Genomic DNA, 20,765 nt, shown 5'->3' with positions numbered 1-20,765 from the left:
CCATTTTTGTCCGAATGAAAGACATTGATGCATGGTAGTAGTATATCCATGCCGATTCCAGCGCACACTGACCTTTGCAGTGTGGTTGCCTACCCGCAGGCGTAGTGGAAATGTCACAATCCACGCCGCTCTTATCTGTCATTTGACAGGGCCTGCCCCTCCTTATCAGTAACATCATTAAGTCACACCCCTCGCCCTCCCCCCTTCCCTGCCATTCTTTTCTTCCTGCCCCATTCCTATCTCCAACTAATCACAACAGAGAATGTTAAAAGTGAAACAGCCAATCAAAAATGGAAGGTGGCGGAGATAGCCCAATTGTGTTAGCAGGAAATTTAAAACTGTGTCTCCCCCTTTTTCTCACAGCCGATTACAGTGAAATATAGGAAGATGAGTAAAAATTTTGTTATGTTCCATTATTTCCGAAAAATATTTGCCCAAGTGTAGGGAAGATAATTGCATCTCACTGTTGTTATATTAAAATATGTAAAGGTGGTGTCATGTTACATTGTTCCCACATACTTACCTCTAGTGTAATATTAAAATGATGTGTAAAAAGTGAGAAACATAATTGTGTATCTCTATTGTTATATCAAAATAATATATAAAATGATGTCAAGTTACATTACTTACAGGCACATACATACCTCTGGCATAATGTTAAATGGCCGGCCGAAGTGGCCGTGCGGTTAAAGGCGCTGCAGTCTGGAACCGCAAGACCGCTACGGTCGCAGGTTCGAATCCTGCCTCGGGCATGGATGTTTGTGATGTCCTTAGGTTAGTTAGGTTTAACTAGTTCTAAGTTCTAGGGGACTAATGACCTCAGAAGTTGAGTCCCATAGTGCTCAGAGCCATTTGAACCATAATGTTAAAGTGATGTCGCCGCTCGAATTAGCCGAGCGGTCTCAGGCGCTGCAGTCATGGACTGTGCAGCTGTTCCTGGTGGAGGTTCGAGTCCTCCCTCGGGCATGGGTGTGTGTGTTTGTCCTTAGGATAATTTAGGTTAAGTAGTGTGTAAGCTTAGGGACTGATGACCTTAGCAGTTAAGTCCCATAAGATTTCCCACACATTTGAACATTTTTTGAAGTGATGTCAAGCTCAAACATATTCATTATTTACCTAAAAATTGTGTCCACACACATACCTCTGGCGTAACATTGGGTTGATGCATAAGGGCGTAGCATTTTTCCGTAAGTTTAATAAACACAACGGTCGCACATTACAGAGACTTTACTCATCAATAATATATTCTCCTTCACTACTTACAGCAGTCTGCCAACGCTGGGGCTACTTTGCGATTACAAGACTATAGAAATCTCGTGGTTTTGAGGCGAAGAACTCTTCGAGCCATGTTGTGAGCGCATTTTGATCTGGAAGGGAAGTTCTTAAAGTTGTTCTTGGACTGCGTCTGTAAAACGCCCCACTTGTCCATAAATGTCAACAGTTCTGTTTAAAACTCGGGGAAGCTATTCATAGTACATCACACCATTGCTGTTCCACCAGATGCATAACATTACCTTTTGTGGATGCGTACAGGTCTTTGTACAGGGAATTACTGCTCTGTTTGATCTCAGCCATCACTTTCTTTTCCTTATGTTCGCATGAAGACACTATTTCTTGTCACCAGTAATAATACAGGATAGAAATGGTCGGTGTTTTCCACGAGACAATTGATGACGAGCAAGCAAAAACGTACGCCTGACGACGCACTGGTTTATCTGATTTTGACTTGGAGCATCCTGTACCCACACATTCGGTTTTTGAACTTTCCCACTGCGTGCAAATGTCGCAACGTTTGCGGAATGATCACGTTTCATCACATATGCCGGTTATCGACTACAGTGATGTGGATCATTGTGGATTAAAGCGATCTCTATCAAGCCTCGAAGGTCTTCCTGAATGTGGAGAACCACTAACGTCAAAGTGATCCACCTTAAAACGAGAAAACCATTTTACTGCCGTGCTCTTTCCAATGCCATAATCACCATAGATGAAGAAAATGTTTCTGACTGTCCCTGCTGCTGTCACCCCTCTATTGAACTCAAACAGAAGAATACGCCGGAAATGTTCCCGATTGCTTCACTTGGCACTTAATTTTCTAGCGTCCACAGCTCCACTCATATCTCAAAATGATGAAATGGCGATATGTAAACTCAGGTAGCAACAGTGAACGACAAACAAAAAATGACAATCGATAAATAAATCCATAGCAACCGGAATACCAATATGCAAAACAGAAACGCTACCAACCTATGCACCGACCTAAAACACATTTAGGCAACGACCTTGCCGCAGTGGATACCCCGGTTCCCGTCAGATCACCGAAGTTAAGCACTGTCGGGCGTGGCCGGCACTTGGATGGGTGACCATCCAGGCCGCCACGCGCTGTTGCTATTTTTCGGGGTGCACTCAGCCCCATGATGCCAATTGAGGAGCTACTCCACCGAACAGTAGCGGCTCCGGTCGAAGACAATCATCGTAACGACCGGGGGAGCGGTGTGCTGACCACACGCCTCTCTTATCCGCATCCTCATCTGAGGATGACACGGCGGTCGGATGGTCCCGATGGGCCACTTGTGGCCTGAAGACGGAGTGCTAAATACAAATTTGCTCTTTGCATAAAGCGGCGTACTTTACTGCACGCACGCACACGCACACACACTTTGTCATTCATTGGCGATTGACCATCTGACCTTTCTTGTTCACTGACTATCATTGTCCACTGAATACATCAAATACTTCACTCCTTATACATGCGAACTCTCTCTGTATTTTATATCTCAAATTCTGTCCTCATTACACATTTGATCTCTTTCTGATACATCAGTTCTTTCCTCCCTCTATGTCTCTCTCTCTCTCTCTCTCTCTCTCTCTCTCTCTCTCTCACACACACACACACACACACACACACACATTTATCTCATCGTGTAATATGTTACTGAGAAAATGAGAGGACAAACAAACATTATTCATAAAATAATTTCACAGAGAACTTTAACAATTTATACTGCCACACAGCGGAAATACACGAATGTAGTGCACATTCTACTTCGTCCTCGACGCTGTTTAGAGCATCATTCGTTGCAAACGGTAGGTTTTTGCAATTTGATTAGATATTTGAGACAACTCCTCTACACGAACAGGTTTTGAATGCTATATCTGCCTTAATGAAATGGAAGCGGCTCTGGATTGTTTTTTGTGTGCAAAAAGCATAAAATGTTAACAATACGTCTTCAATGTAGCAATCGACCAGCTTCTTATAAGGGAGCAGATGCAGTTCAATGTAATAAATACAAACATACCCATCTTGAACTTAAAAAATAACGAAGTGATGGGAATCGGTAAAACACTCGCTCTCAAGCGAGTGTATTATTCTTTCATTCACCACTTTAAAAGCTCGTAGATGGTCACTGACTTTATGTGTGAGAACTAAACACTCACGCGATTAAACAAGGAGTTGCAACAATCCTCGTTTAGAGACGTAATGTTAATACCTCTTTTTCTGCCACTGCATGATACTTTGTGAATAGAAACTGCCCTTTTTTTCACAAACAATTACGTATCAATATTTTTGAAATCGACCGTATCCATGTTACTCAGTCCTCTGCGATATATAAGGTCCGTTCAAAAACTTGCGGAACGTTCGTAATTTCGCTCCAGTTGTGTGTTAGAACGATATGCGATTGGCATCTCTGCACACGCCTGTGTTTAATGTGTAACTGCCGTAAGGTTCATTATTAAATGTCTGTTAGTTATTATTCAGTGCTATATTGAGCAGAACGTTGTGTCGCACAGTTTTCGAATTTCGAGATGGCAGAGTCAGATGAGAACGCGCCTGCATTAAATTTTGCGTGAAGCACGAGAAAATCTTTACAGAAACACACGAAATGATGCAGGAAGCCTACGGTGATTAGTGCATTAAGCCGTACTCGACGTTACGAATGGTACAGACGATTTAAAAACGGCCGGACGAAAGTTGAAGATGACCCTCGTTCAGTATGCCCTTCGAGGTCTACCGACGATGCTCATGTCAGGAACGTCAACGAAATTGTGCGTGGCAATCGAAGACTGACTGTCCAAGAGACTGTAGAAGAATATAACATTTCCGTTGGATCATGTCATGAAATCCTCACATAGCATCTTGTTGTCGCCAAGATCGCCCCACGGTTCCCGAATCAAGACCAGAAAGAACTTCGATTCGCAATCTGTGAAGAGTTTTTGGATCGTGCAAATGAGAACGAGATGTTCCTTAAGAGAATCATAACTGATGATGAGACGCGGGTCTACGGCTATGATGCTGAGACCAAGGCTTAGTTTTCGCAATCGGTCGGGAAAGGTTCTCGAAGACTAACAAAAGCTCGTCAGGCCATATTAAATGTCAAAGGCACGTTGATAGTTTTTTTCGACTTTCAAGGGTTAGTTAACCTTGAATTCGTGCCACTGGGCCAAACTGTTAATCGAAGGTACTATAGGGACGTGTTGCGACGTCTGCGAGAAAACGTGAGAAAGAAACGGTCTTGAATGCGGCGAGACAGTTCATGGCTGTTGCATCACGATAACGCACCCGCACCTTCATCCCTGTTGCTGCGTGACTATTGCACAAAAAACAGAATCACTCTGCTGCCTCATCCTCCATCCTTTCCAAACCTGGCCCCTGAGGACCTTTTTTAATTTCCAAAGTTGTAAACCCTGTTAAAAGGGCGAAGATTTTCAACGATAGACGAGACAAAAGAAAATTCGCAGTCTGGGCTTCGCGCAGTGGAGCAAGACAAGTACCAAGACAGCTTCCGTAAGTGGCAACGGCGATGGGAGCGATGTGTCAGTTGTGGAGGACAGTATTTCGAAGGAGACTATCCACAATAAGTAAAATATAAGGATAGAAAAATTTTTAGGACAAAGTTTCGGAATTGTTTGAACAGACCTCGTATTATGCATATGTTACCAGTGTTGAGAAAACAGAGTTCAGTGGGACAGATGGTCTAGAATATTGATGGCAAATATATCTGGCAGTCCTTCAGGGAGACCTTTACCGCCACTCCAAATTCGGTGGTGAGGCGTTTTGCACTCTGCATCAGATGCAGCTGGTCCTTATCCAATTCTGACAGGCTTACACTTTTTTCTGTGATCACGTAAAGTGCCCTCCGCCGTTGGGTGGCTTGCGGAGTATAAATGTAGATGTGATCAGATTATTCAGTTCTGTTACCCACAGTCACTGCTTTCATGTATTACAGAAAGTAATTTATAAGCTAAATATATACAAATCGAAAAAAGCTTTGCATCACCTCGGTTCCGAGAATCCCGGAACCTGTACAGAAAATTGGAATAGAGATCAACATAAACTTCATTTCCGCCCTTTTTATTGCTCATGAAAACCACACATTGCATGTTGTACCACCATACAGCGAGACCTTCAGAGGTGGTGGTCCAGATTGCTGCACACACCGGTACATCTAATACCCAGTAGCAGGTCCTCTTGCATTGATGCATGCCTGTATTCGTCGTGGCATGCTATCCACAAGTTCATCAAAGCACTGTTGATCCAGACTGTCCCACTCCTCAACGGCGATTCGGCGTAGATCCCTCAGTGTGGTTGATGGTTCACGTTGTCCATAAACAGCCGTTTTTAATCTATCCCAGTCATTTCCGTTAGGGTTCATGTCTGTAGAACAACAAGCTGGCCGCTCTAGTCGAACGATGTCATCATAAAGGAAGTCATTCACAAGATGTGCCCGATGGGGTTGCGAATTGTCGTCCATGAAGGCGAATGCCTCGCCAATATGCTGCCGGTATGGTTGCACTGTCGGTCAGAGGATAGTATTCACTAATCATACAGCCGTTACGGAGCCTTCCATGACGGAGTACGTCGGCCCCACATAATGCCACCACAGAACAACAGAGAACCTCCACCTTGCTGCTCTCGCTGGACAGTGTATCTAAGGCGTTCAGCCTGTCTGGGTTGCCTCCAAACATGTCTCCGACGACTGTCTGGTTGAAGACATATGCGAGACTCATCGAAAAAGAGAACGTGATGCCAGTCCTGAGCGATTCATTCGACATGTTGTTGGGCCCATCTCTACGGCGCTACATGGTGTCGTGGTTGCAAAGATAGACCTCGCCATGGACGTCGCGAGTGAATTTGCGCCTATTGCGCACAGTTTGAGTCGTAACGCGACGTCATGTGGCTGGACGAAGAGCTAATTAACATGGTGGCGTTGCTGTCAGGGTTCCTCCGAGCCATAATCCGTAGGTAGCCCTTGGGCGGCCTGAGCGAGGCATGTCATCGACAGTTCCTGTCTCTCTGTATCTCCTGCATGTCCGAACAACATCGCTTTGGTTCACGCCAAGACGGCGGACACTTCCCTTGTTCAGAGCCTTTCCTGGCACAAAGTATTAATGCGAACGCGATCGAACCGCGGTATTGAACCTCTAGGCATGGTTGAACTACAGACAACACGAGGTGTGTACCTCCTTCTTGGTGGAATGACTGGAACTGATCGGCTGTCGGACTCCCTCCTTCTAATAGGCGTTGCTCATGCATGGTTGTTTACATCTGGTCTCTGAGCAGTCAAAGAGACTGTGTCTGTGATACAATACCCACAGTCAACGTCTATCTTCAGGAGTTCTGGGAACCGAGGTGATGCACAGCTTTCCTGGATCTGTAAATCTAGAGGCTTATAAGTAGCAGTGCACGTTGTACTTAAGTTTTGTGAAGATGGCATCTGTGTTGATGATGGTGTCGTCTCTGGTGGTTCAGCGTCAAATGTAAGCTTCCTAGTGAGTCTTCCAGTATTTCTACTTTGCTGTCTTGTCATTGTTTCCGAGTTTTCTCCCACAGGAATACGACCTTCCTGTGACAGAGATACCCTGGAAATTGAATCTCTAATGGATGTTAGCGTTGCGTCTCTTGGGCGAAACCGATAGACAGTGCTCTCATCTCCACACTACAAGTTTGCATTAAAAATTTGTGGTAAAACATTTTTTAACGAGTGTTGTAACAAATCCACACAGCAGCATGTCTTACGGCATGGTAAAGGAATACAAGTAGTTGGCAGCGTCTTTGCGAGAGAGGTTTGTATTATCTCACACACTCTCACCTGGAACGTGCTTTGATTCGTCGCTTCACACTGTTACGGTTATTCGCTCAATATTTTCAGTTTTCTGCAGAAGCAAATATGACCTCTCACCACCCGCCCGCAAGATCCAACATATGCTATTCGGTGTGCGGTATCCCACATGAACCATTTCCGAATCTGGGAAATAAACTATCTGTGAACATCTTTCAGCTGACGAAATATTTCGTTATGACGTGAATTATTGCCCACTGCCTTTGAACCTAGAGAAGGTGCAAATCGCTCTACCAATTCATCCGGGTTATTCCAGTGAACAAAATCGATATGTGCTGGTGATATGGCGGAGACTATATTGCAGTGGCGAAGTAAAAGTGTATTTTTCATCTTCTCCTATGCTGATTTGAATGCCATCATTTCTGACTATTGATCCACCAGTTTTATTTAATGCAAGTGCAAAGATTAGGGTGTATTTATACCCTTGGTTTGAATTTTGTGGTTTGTAGGAGAAATAATTTTGCTTCAGAGCATTGCTACCCTTGAGAATTTTACCATAATTCTGAAGATCTCACGCTGTGGAAGTCATTTTAGGACATCTAATTTCAAGCAATAAATTATATAATCCTCGTGTTCGTGGGTATGTATGTTACGTTGTAAATTATTAAATCATCTCCCTCGGCAGTTACTTACGAATTACCAATCATCCATACTCTTACTGCTGATTCAAGTCTGATGCCGCGTACAGTCTCAAATGTTCCGTGTATTGATTTACTAAAAAATTATGTTATGAGTCTACTCTATGCCTCTGGTATGATTTTCTTTCATGCCTCTTCTTTATCTCTATCACCATTTTCCACGTCATATTCTTCTTCTCTTCTTTTTTTTTCGTTTTCTTCAGCTTTCGTAGATATTGTGTTTTCGTCTAGGTGTGTTGTATTTCATTTAGTAATAGGTGTCCCAATCTCTCTTTCGGCTGAGAAGCAGTACAGAACCACCTTCAGCTTGCCTTTTTTGCAGCGAGGCCAGCTTCCCATTTTCCCGAGATTTCGGCACCTGACGACCAATCGAATTGAGAGACATGTTGACAACAGCAGTGCCTGATCTCACGTGAACCGATTACAAGAAAACGTCCCAATTTATACCACTGCTCGTTTGAAGTGCAAGGTCTCAAATACAAAAGTCAAAATTAATCGAAATTAATAACATACTTTTCGATATTTAAATCATTATCTTTGCTTAAAACCAGTAAATTATATGTATTTTGACTTCACGTTTCCATACACATTTCGACGAATGCATCGAAAGTCATTGTATTAACATGAATTACGTTGGTCCTGTTTCAAAAGAGTAGTTACGTTAGCATTGTCTCTAATTAATTGATTCTGAATTTTGTTACATGTTTGGCGTAGATAAAAGATGACTGTTCAATAGTGACGACACACAGAAAGTATTCTTAATATGATCTTGCTTATCACGAGCAATATCGTCGAAAATTAAAATCGAAAGCAATAGCGCTTCATCGGGCGATATCACATACTCGTTACTTCAAAATGTGAAATATCCAATATTATTCGAGTTTTCAAACACTTGTGCTTCAAATTTATACTTAAAACACGCGATTTGGAATATACATACACATTCTTAAAATTGAAGCAGTTTTCGCGAAGGAGAACATTAATAATCATATGCGTTTCTCTACAGTTGTAAGGACCCGATACAATGCATGTAAGTGCATTTAAATAAACCGCAATGTTTGCAATTCTGTGGTTGCAACCCACTTCCGTCAGGAATAGGACTCACTAGGAGTTCTTGAATTGCATCTTGAAACACACTAAGGATTCTTCTTACGTGCAGCAACTAAAAGCATTGCACAGATTCTGGCAAGTCAGTCGTGTGGTGGGATTCGAGCAATGAACACCTTAAGAAGGAGAAGCTGAAGAAGCAAGGTGGATGTTTTCTTAATTGTGTTATTAAGAAATTACCCATTCATTTCGTATACAGGGTGGGGCAAATAAAAGTGGTCCGGACGAGTGGATACGATCCGCTGTGAATGTCTGCATATAACTACTCCCAGTTACTTCCAACAGCCAGCCGAACCTTCGAGTGCGTTTACACAAGCTTCACGCCTGACAGAGTTGTTAGCAAAGATCAGTCTGGTCGCTGTCCTAGCTGACCACCCAGGTAACCTGCTATGTCAGGTGCGTTTATTTTGTGTGGGGATCCCTCAAGTCTAAGGAGTACCGCAACAACACTCCATAGTCTTCAAGAACTGCAGCAGAACATTTCGAATGAGACTGCAGAAATTCCAGAGTTCAGCTTCGATCTGCCATCAGCAACTTGCTAATCAGGGCCCAAAAGTGCCAAGAGATCAATAGCGGTCACTTTCAACATCTGCTTTAGTCAGGTTAGTACTGTATTTCCTTTCCTCTGCTGTGTTTCTTTGTACCCTGGAACTCTGTACTCCGAGCCACTTTTATTTGCCGCTGCCTGTACCTGGCTGCTCATACGCTGGAGCGGGAACAGAGATTTTGGAAAGGCTCAAGAGAGGTGACGTTAGAGTCAGTGCAAAGAATATGACATAGCTTATGCAATGCACGCAGACAGTTTGTCAGACGGACAACGAGCAGACCGGATTCTGACAGAAAGAGCGTGGCCTAGAGCGAAGGCGAAAGATGCTACGCTCAGTGAGGAATTAGCTGCTTTAGAAAACCTACGTTTCTAGTATTTGTAGACTTAGAGAAAGCTTTTGACAACGTTAACTTGAATACTCTCTTTCAAATTCTGAAGGTGGCAGGGGTAAAATACAGGGAGCGAAAGGCTATTTACAGTTTGTACAGAAACCAGATGGCGGTTATAAGAGTCTAGGTGCATGAAAGGGAAGCAGTGGTTGGGAAAGGAGTGAGACAGGGTTGTAGCCTATCCCCGATGTTATTCAATCTGTATATTGAGCAAGCAGTAAAGGAAACAAAAGAAAAAATCGGAGTAGGTATTAAAATTCATGGAGAAGAAGTAAAAACTTTGAGGTTCGCCGATGACATTGTAATTCTGTCAGAGACAGCAAAAGACTTGGAAGAACAGTTGAACGGAATGGACAGTGTCTTGAAAGGAGGATATAAGATGAACATCAACAGAAGCAAAACGAGGATAATGGAATGTAGTCGAATTAAATCGGGTGATGCTGAGGGAATTAGATTAGGAAATGAGACACTTAAAGTAGTAAAGGAGTTTTGCTATTTAGGGAGCAAAATAACTGATGATGGTCGAAGTAGAGAGGATATAAAATGTAGACTGGCAATGGCTAGGAAATCGTTTCTGAAGAAGAGAAATTTGTTAACATCGAGTATAGATTTAAGTGTCAGGAAGTCGTTTCTGAAAGTATTTGTATGGAGTGTAGCCATGTATGGATGTGAAACACGGACGATAACCAGTTTGGACAAGAAGAGAATAGAAGCTTTCGAAATGTGGTGCTACAGAAGAATGCTGAAGATTAGATGGGTAGATCACGTAACTAATGAGGAGGTATTGAATAGGATTGGGGAGAAGAGAAGTTTGTGGCACAACTTGACTAGAAGAAGGGATCGGGTGGTAGGACATGTTTTGAGGCATCAAGGGATCACAAATTTAGCATTGGAGGGCAGCGTGGAGGGTAAAAATCGTAGAGGGAGACCAAGAGATCAATACACTAAGCAGATTCAGAAGGATGTAGGTAGCAGTAGGTACTGGGAGATGAAGAAGCTTGCACAGGATAGAGTAGCGTGGAGAGCTGCATCAAACCAGTCTCAGGACTGAAGACCACAACAACAACAACAACAACAACAACAGCAGTGACTGGTGCAAGGAGAGCTTAAATTAAAATGGGCATAGGTATGAAAAAGAAGAAGAAAAAGAAGAGTGCTGAAAATTTAATGAACAGAATAATTAAAACCGTCTGACGTGGAGTAAAGTGTCTGAAGCCAGGCAGTAATCTCATGACAGTCGTGAAAATAGCTCGTAAAATTGCTTCAGAGGTTGCTCCAGACGCGAAATCGCTCTGCAGAGAGCGCATAATAGCCATTATCAAAACAGATCGAGTACCACCGCGCGTTCCACTATTTGCTGCATTATCAGTACCTGGAGGATTAGCTGATGAAGCTGCAGGCATTGCTAAGGCCGCTAATGATGCAAATGCTGACCGCAGACAGTTAATTCGGATGCAAATATATAATCATACAATGGAAGCAATAGCAGTTCGTGAAGGGAATAGCTTGTAATTAGGGTCATATAGGAAAAATGGACTTGGTGTGTATCTGGGAAAAAAGGCTTTGTAAACATTCTTGAGGCAAGAGCGCTTACTAATATTGACTTACAATATTAGGCTAAATAACTGGAAAGACAACATTTTAGAGGCATGTTTATGAGAGATTCTTTACCCACAACGCATGAAAAGATATGAGAACGTGATTTTTGACCTCCATATGGAAAGTGAACCAGGTTCACATTCGGTGTCTTACAAGAAGAAGGGTAATGTTGTATACTACTTTGATAGCTTGGACAATTTACTACCTTCTCCAGAAATGGTGACGTATTTCAAAAACTATACGATAAAATGTACCTATAATACGTTTCAATCGCCTAAAAGTGAGAGGTGTGGTCCTCTTAGTTTAATGTTTTTGAACTTTAGATAAATTAACAAGTCTCGTAGCACATACTGAGACTGCTGCAGTGGATGGCATCGAGCATACTCTAACGTTTAGTCTGTCTCGTAAAATCTCCATTACACCTTCTGTCTTCAACACTGCGAAAGATTTACCTAATCATTCACACGAAATTCATTTATTCGAATTATTTGCCCACAGTTACATACAGAATGTTAGAAACAATAACTACTGTTTAATCAGATATGCGATATGGAAATTTTGGACAGAATTACTCTAAAACGTGTAGCTTATGAATTCGACGACTTTTATTCCGCCATGTTGAGGGAGGGAGTGAAACATCAAGAATGATCGAAAAGACGAGAAGAAAAAGAAAAGAATGAATGTGAAATTGAACAACAGCTATAACCAAATTCTCGAACGATGCAAGATGTGGAGTAATTTGCACTTTGACTTTTAGCTGGGTGGTAACATAGTCAGGGCATATTGAGAAAGTAACTAAAAAGGAAACCTTAAAGACAGCAGAAATACAGTAAACATTCAGAACTTTGACGTCCTATGCATTGACTGTAGCATTTCTGGCGGTTCATTCCACAATGCTGTTCGTATACACATACACTATGTGATCAAATCACAAAATCTGGGAATTCTGACATTACCCTCACAGTATATATTTTCTTTAATGTCGTTTGTTGTTAGCAATATTAGCCTATTCCCAAGAGTTAGCAGCTTTCACTCAGTTAATACTAGGCAGAAATCAAATCTGCATGTAGAATGCACTTCCTTGACTCTTGTGCAGAAAGGAGTGCAGTATTCTGCTACCGAGCGAGGTGGCGCAGTGGTTAGCACACTGGACTCGCATTCGGGAGGACGACGGTTCAATCCCGTCTCCGGCCATCCTGATTTAGGTTTTCCGTGATTTCCCTAAATCGTTTCAGGCAAATGCCGGGATGGTTCCTTTGAAAGGGCACGGCCGATTTCCTTCCCAATCCTTCCCTAACCCGAGCTAGCGCTCCGTCTCTAATGACCTCGTTGTCGACGGGACGTTAAACACTAACCACCACCACCAGTATTCTGCTGCATCCATTTTCAATAAGCTACCACAAGAACTCAAAAATCTTAGCAGTAGCCCAAACTCTTTTAAGTCTAAACTGAAGAGTTTCCTCATGGCTCACTCCTTCTATTCTGTCGAGGAGCCCCTGGAAGAGCTAAAAAATTAAGCAAATTCCAGTGTTACATTGTTGATTTTCTTCATTTAAACTTACTTGTTACCTGAATATGTTTTTTTATATTTCATTTTATCTGTTTCTAATATCGTGTTATAATTTCACGTATTGACTCGTTCCATGACCATGGAGACTTCTCCTTAATTTGGTCCCACGGAACAATAAATAAATAAATAAATAAATCAAAAGTATCCGGACACCTGACTGAAAATGACTTAAAAGTTCGTGGCGCCCTCCTTCGGCAATTCAGGAATTCAATATGGTGTTGGCCCACAGTTAGCCTTGATGACAGCTTCCACTCTGGCAGGCATACGTTCAGTCAGGTGCTGGAAGGTTTCTTGGGGAATGGCAGCCCATTCTTCATGCTGTGCTGCACTGAGGAGAGGTATCGATGTCGATCAATGAGGCCTGGCACGAAGTCGGCTTTCCAAAACATCCCAAAGGTGTTCTATAGGATTCAGGTAAGGACTCTGTGCAGGCCAGTGCATTACAGGGATGTTATTGTCGTGTAACCACTCCACCATCCCCAAATTACTCTTCGAGAGTGGGAAGCAAGAAGGTGCATAAAACATCAATGTAAGCCTGTGCTGTGATAGTGCCACACACAACAACAAGACGTGCAAGCCCCCTCCATGAAAAACACTACCACACCATAACACCACCGCCTCCGAGTTTTACTGTTGGCACTACACACTCTGGCACATGACGTTCACCGGGCATTTGCCATACCCATACCCTGTCATCGGACTGCCACATTTTGTACCGTGATTCGTCACTCCACACAACGTTTTTCCACTGTTCAATCGACCAATGTTTACGCTCCTTACACCAAGCGAGGTGTCGTTTGTCATTTACCGGCGTGATGTGTGGCTTACGAGCAACCGCTTGACCAAGAAATCCAAGTTTTCTTACCTCCTGCCTAACTGTCATAGTACTTGCAGTGAATCCTGATGCAGTTTGGAATTCCTGTGCAATGGTCTGGATAGATGTCTGCCTATTACACATTACGACCCTCTTCAACTGTCGGCGGTCTCTATCAGTCAACAGACGAGGTCGATCTGTACTCTTTTGTGGTGCACGTGTCCCTTCACGTTTCCATTTCACTATCAGATCGGCAACAGTGGACCTAGGGATTTTTAGGTGTATGGAAATCTCGCGTACAGACGGATGATTCAAGTGACACCCAATTATCTGACCACGTTCGAAGTGCGTGAGTTTCGCGGAGTGCCCCATTCTGCTCTCTCACGATGTCTAATGACTACTGAGGTCACTGATATGGAGTACCTGGGAGTAGGTGGCACCACAATGGACGTAATATGAATAACGTATGTTTTTGGTGGTGTCCGGATACTTTTGGTCACATAGTGTAGCTCTTAAGATACGCATTTTAGAGCCCATGTTTATCAGTCATTTTTCTCTTGTTTCGGTCCGTATTACCACCTCTGAAAGTTGCCCACACTCCAATCTTAGCACCAACATTACCAGTATGTGTATTCCAGTGTCAGAGGTATCAGAACGATTTTCCCCTATATAACTTTCGACTCGGTCGTTTCTAGAGCATTCACCGTTTCGAATCATCCCTTGAAGCTTGTAATATAGTCACGGAATCACCTTGTATGTGGATACTGTCTACAAAATGTGTTGCGAATAGAGTTAGTAGCAAAGAGGTTATAAATTAGGACCTAATGACTGCTGCTGAAGTTGTAGTGCGTGAGTAGCTAAAATGTAATAGGCATTAAACGAATTTTTCTTTCACTATTTTGTGGGCGGTGTCACCCAGGAAATGTTTTGAAAAGCTTTGGAGTTGTGTGTAGTGTTTGTTGTCACTAAATGCTCTCACTCTCGAATACTGGATGAGTATAGTCTGGGTAATTTGCGTGCCTGGAGTTACACTGCCTCAAAACATTTACACAGTTTCAAACTTTTGTTATGTGACTTACTGTGTTAAACCTTTAACGTAAAATTATAGCTCTTAATCAGTAGTTTATGTCTCGTCACAGCGCAAAAGCGGAACGACTCTTGAACGGAGCCTATGTTTACTGGTCACTGCAGCCACACTCTAGTTCGAAATGATAATTAAATTAAGACCTTAAGCTGTCGACAGGCGTTGATATACATCAACGGGGACAGCTGAAAACGTGTGCCCCGACCGAGACTCGAACCCGGGATCTCCTGCCTATGGTACATGGCAGACGCTCTATCCATCTGAGCCACCGAGGACACAGAGGATAGTGCGACTGCAGGGATTTATCCCTTGCACGCTCACCGTGAGACTCACATTCCCAACTTAATGTCCACACTCTACATTCGTAGTGCCCCTGCCCATTACACTCATTACTCGCAGCAGACAATCTGACCGAGTTCCGTAACAGTTCGGGCAATGCGTGTGCATCCAGCGCAGAAGGAGGAGGTCAATGGTCGGTTAGCCTTAACTATATATGAAGATGGTACCTGTTCTTTCGGACATGTCTTACGGGAGTCGGTAAGATTGTCTTCCGCGAGTAATGAGTGTAATGGGCAGGGGCACTACGAATGTAGTATGTGGACATTAAGTTGGGAATGTGAGTCTCACGGGGAGCGTGCAGGGGATAAATACCTGCAGTCGCACTATCCTCTGTGTCCTCGGTGGCTCAGATGGATAGAGCGTCTGCCATGTACCATAGGCAGGAGATCCTGGGTTCGAGTCCCGGTTGGGGCACACATTTTCAACTGTCCCCGTTGATGTGTATCAACGCCTGTCTACAGCTTAAGGTCTTAATTTAATTACCGTTTCATTCTAAGAGAGTTGCTGGTCAGCGATGGTGTCTGTTCTTTCGGACATGTCCGCAAGAACAGATACCATCTTCATATACACCCTAGTTCTGTTCGCCAACATCCACAGGCGCCGCAATGACAACACCAGTGCGGCACAGCGGTACGCAACGCGCCAACTGATCCCCTGCGATGCCGCTTACCGGGATCAGTCCGCACTCCTTCCCCCTGCAGAGCGCCGGGCCCCGCATATGGAGGGGGCGTTCGTCAACCGCCGCGCCGCAAAGCATATTCTTTAAACAGATAAAACTCTTCGAAAGAGCATAGCAGGAGTTCACGGCACATTAAATAACTTGCAACTGGGATCGGACGACCAGGTAACTGTTGCAAGAAACCACGTATTGCAGAAATGTTATTTTATTCGACGTGACGTTCTAGTGACGGGGTAGGCTGAATGATACAGTTGACAAACGGCAGCCGAGAATACAAGCATCATCTAAGAACGCAAATTTCCTTAGTTTGACGTTATGAAATGTGTTAGAGAGGGCCGGCCGCTGTTGGCCGAGCGGTTCTAGGCGCTTCAGTCCGGAACCGCGCGACTGCTACGGTCGCAGGTTCGAATCCTGCCTTCGGCATGGATGTGTGTGATGTCCTTAGGTTGGTTAGGTTTAAATAGTTCTGAGTTCTAGGGGACTGGTGACCTCAGATGTTAAGTCCCATAGTGCTCAGAGCCATTTGAACCATTTGTTACAGAGGGTGGGATATTTGTGGGGGAGGTTGTCAGCCACGACCATGGGAGTGGGTTCCTGGCCACTGATGGCGTATAGCCGACGACCGGTCGAGGATGCTACTGACTCTAAAGAGAATGATTCTCGATGGTCGCCGCTGAAAATGAATATAAAACACAAAAAATTAAAAGGTAGTCCTGTTACATCATCGTTCCAATGATTTTTAGAGTAGTCAGGGATTTGACAGTGGACTTGTATGACTTGCTTGAAAATACCCGCTCCAGTCACATGAATGCGACGAGCGCCTACGCTTGACGTCAACGTGCAGTAACCACGCACAGACAGCAGGTGGCAACACTAGCGGTGGAGGGTACGTAAAGTGTGTCGGAGGGACGCGGGAAACAGTGTAGTCATTATCGTAATGCGGAAACGGGGTGATGTATCTGACATCCAAAGCGCACGATTATTGGCTTTCTGGCCAAGAGTGGAACCATTTTAGAAAAGATTAAACTGTAGGCGTGCCGCCGTGGTTAAAGTATACCGTGCATGGTGAAATGGCGCTATTCAAAACTGGCGCCGAGGCAGTTGTGGTAAATCACGGGCCACAGATGACGACGGCTGTAGAGATGTGGACAAGCAAATACACGTGAAACTTTTGGGCATTTGACCGCCCAGATGAACCAAGGGACTGGCAACAATGTCTTCGCAACGACCGTTCAGCAAACGTTGCTGCGCACGGGCCCCCGGAGTAGGCGGGGATCATGTGGGACGAATGTGCGGGGGCGTTGTCGTGATGCAGTTGCCAGTTTTTCGCCGTCTTCGTATCTGGTCTTTCGCGCCGAATTGCGTGACGGAGTCGCCGGAGAACATCTTAATAGTATTCCTTTGTCACTGTTTGTCCTTCCAGCGCGTATTCGTGATGCACAATTCCACGGACATCAAAGAAGACAGTTAGCATCACCTTGATTTTGCTTCGCATCTACCGCACTTTCTTGGCTCTTGGGGACTCGGGATGCTTCCATTGCGATGACTGTCTTTTTGTTTCTGGGTCGTACCCGTAGACCCATAACTCATCTACAGTTATCACTGTATTCAGAAACCCAGGATCAGTGTTGGTGGTATCCAGAAGGTCCTGTGCAACGTCAAAACGGAGGTAATTTTTTTCCGGCGACAACAACTTGCGCATGAATTTCGCAGCCACTTGGAGTATGTTCCAATCATCACGCCAAATTGCATGTGCAGAATCTTTACTCACTCCAACCTCTTGAGCAATCTCCCAAAAGGTCAAATGACAATCTGCCATTACTAAATTTGGCTCCCTCTCAACAACAGCACCACTCCGAGCAGTTTGGGGCCTGCCAGAACGCTGGTAACTCTCCGCTGATGCGCGGCCATTGTTGTATCGGTTGAGCCACTCCTTAATTTGTGTTACACCCATCGCATCTTCTCCAAACATCTGCTGAATCTTTCGAATTGTTTCGGTTTGAGAATCACCAACCTTTTGACGAAATTTGATGCATTATCTTTGCACAACACGTTCAGTCATCTTGAGAGAATCAGTAATCCGACGAACACGTTGTGTAGCAACTCACTCAGCGACCGCCAGGCAGCGACTGACGCGTTGGAAGGCGGAGAAAAAATTCACGCATGCGCATAAAGGTCTCTTCCTTTACTGTGTACAGTGGCGCCGCGCTATCGTCCCTATTTTGCGCGGGAAAATCAAAGGTCGTATACTTTTTAGACAGACCTAGTATGATGTATTGTGAGAAAGCGAATTAATCCCTGTCCTTTGTGAATTTTTGTCACGTGTGCTTAAAACAGGATTGTCGTATAATCGACTTCTTATGATTAGTCAGAGTCCAATAGCAAAAAATCGTTTATGTGCAGAGGATTACGTTTTTGTAGTTTAGCTCCTGATTTGTGAGGGTTTCCCTTGAGGCGGTAATTACAACTATAAGCCCTCAGGTCACAAGTACGTCGGGCGCTTGACACAAATACTGCTCCCGAAGCAAATACAAGACTGACTGATGAGGGAATCGCGGCACCGTTTCAGCGTTTGAGTAAGATAGATTGCTGTGTTGCCGAATGTGAAGAATAGAAAGGTAATGTTGATAGTGTCGTTTAACCTTTTGAGTCCCAACAATATGGAAAAAAATATAATTTTAAAATTTTTCACCAAATTAACCACTATTGTCATCGTAAGCAACGAGTACAGCAAGAAATTATCAAAAACAGCCGCTTATATTTACCGAATTCCCTCCGATTCCTGTGGCAAACAGATCAGAAATAATTCCACGGGAGATTCACAGCTTACAACATTTGGTCCAACTTTTTCAGAGAAGTTATGCCCTGCTTCTAATTTGTGCGATGTACACCATTTTATTTGTGAATGTTTAATGGCAGGGTCATCTTCTCTGTCGTCATCAACATCGTCATGAACTGCATTTTAATCGAGTTGTTCGGAACCTGCCAAAAGAGTTGAAGTTCCTCGTGTACTTGCCAGATGGAGAACATTCACAGAAGCATCCTCAGGGCCGCTTTCTACCTCAGACGTCTCTGCATTCCAATCATTCGGAATTTCTTCTTCTAATAGACGTTCGTACAGATCAAGGGTGAAGTCTCGAAATTTCCATGAACACATAACGCATAAAAGAAATTATAGTCCTAAATTATAAGCAAAAAATAGGTCCAAAATTTAATAAATTTACATCCAATTACAAAATTACTTATAAAACCACATACAGTCCGACGGGTTTCCTGTAAGAAAAACCATTCATAAAAGCTATAGTGCAGGCTCCTTTTTACGTTACAACTACTTTATGTATACTTACTTCCACTGTCAATTATCTACTCAGTATGACACCTAAGCAGAAACCACGCGTCAAGTAAATTATGTAACAAAAATGTTCTACTGTGTGGCCATAATTAAAGTGCAGCTATTCACCGAGGTCCATTGTGGGCTGTGATTATCGTATGGCAGCGAAACTTGGTAGATATGCTAATGCGTCAATGTGGAACTGATTTACGCTGGAAAAAAATTAGTTCGCCGGCCGCTGTGGCCGAGCGGTTCTAGTCGCTTCAGTCCGGAACCGCCCTGCTGCTACGGTCGCAGGTTCGGATCCTGCCTTGCGCATGGATGTGTGTGATGTCCTTAGGTTAGTCAGGTTTAAGTAGTTTGATGTCTAGGGGACTGATAACCTCATATGTTAAGTCCCATAGTGCTCAGAGCCATTTCACCAAAATTAGTGCGAGATTGGACCACCAGGTGGAAATATCTCACTGTACAGCTTCTCTTCGACGCCTCTGCTGCTCGTATTGAAGAAATTGTGTAAGTGGCGGTTAGTAATAAAATCAAGTTTATGCCTTTCTCACTTGTTTGACCTTTTCTGCCTCCGTCCCGTTCCTAATCCACTACATGTGGAAACATGTCTGTACGTCTTTCTTCCATTCGCAGCAGCAGCAGCGTAAATCGGTTAACGCGTTGTAGTATCTACCACGTTTCGCTGCCACACGATAATTACAGCCCACACTTGACCTCTGTGGGTAACAGGACTTTAATTATAGCCACCCGGTACTCAGCGCCATTTGTTGGTTTGAAATCTGCTGCGCTACACTACATTCGTAGAAGTACCGCAGTGTGCCGGTTGGAGTCCCTGCCTTCCAATAGCATCGGTAGTTATACGCGAAGGCACTGCTTCTTAAAGAAATAAACTGGTAATTTGAGGCAGAAACCACTGGGGCTTAATGATTTAACCTTTTGCTACAAAGTCATTATTACTGCGGGTATGCGCCGTGTCGGATGCTTTTATCAGCAAATTATTTACATGGGGCGTTCAGTAAGCAATGCAACACATTTTTTTTCTGAAAGCTGGTTAGTTGTATTAAGGGGGGGGGGGGGGGAGAACATCAAACGGGCCAACTTGGAGCAGGAGAGGCACCACAGGACATTTTAATTTCCACTGTCTATACTTTTACAAGTAAATTCATAAAATTTTGTCAGAATGACCAGGAAGGATTCAGGATTCACACTCGTAGCAGCGGAAGTTCAAAAACATAACAAAACAATTTTTTTTACATATGAAATTTCATCATTTTTTCACTTACTATTGGCTGCATTTGTTGCTATAGGTACACTTTTCTTCATAAGTAAGAGAGACTGTTCGATGAATTTTGCACAGCATACAAACAATACTTACAGGTGTCTGATTATTTTCATAATTCAAATAGCTTCTAGAGTTTCAATGAGATTTTACGTTTTAAACTTTATGTTCAGAAAAAAAATCAAATTTTGTAGTTAATTGTCTCAATTTTTACCACAGTTTTTAATAGATTTGGAAAATTCTAGAGTTTCATACACCTGTA

General features: G+C 43.5%; 1 pseudogene; it reads left to right on the top strand.

The window, feature by feature from the left end:
• The first annotated feature begins 2,273 nt into the window (after positions 1 to 2,273).
• LOC126237594 (5S ribosomal RNA) lies at positions 2,274 to 2,391 on the top strand (annotated as a pseudogene).
• The last annotated feature ends 18,374 nt before the right edge of the window (positions 2,392 to 20,765 follow it).

This window comes from Schistocerca nitens, chromosome 2 (genome assembly GCF_023898315.1).
Source record: "Schistocerca nitens isolate TAMUIC-IGC-003100 chromosome 2, iqSchNite1.1, whole genome shotgun sequence".
NCBI lineage: Eukaryota > Metazoa > Arthropoda > Insecta > Orthoptera > Acrididae > Schistocerca > Schistocerca nitens.
The sequence above is the reverse complement of the archived record's forward strand: the minus strand, read 5'-3'. Positions and strand labels throughout refer to the sequence as shown.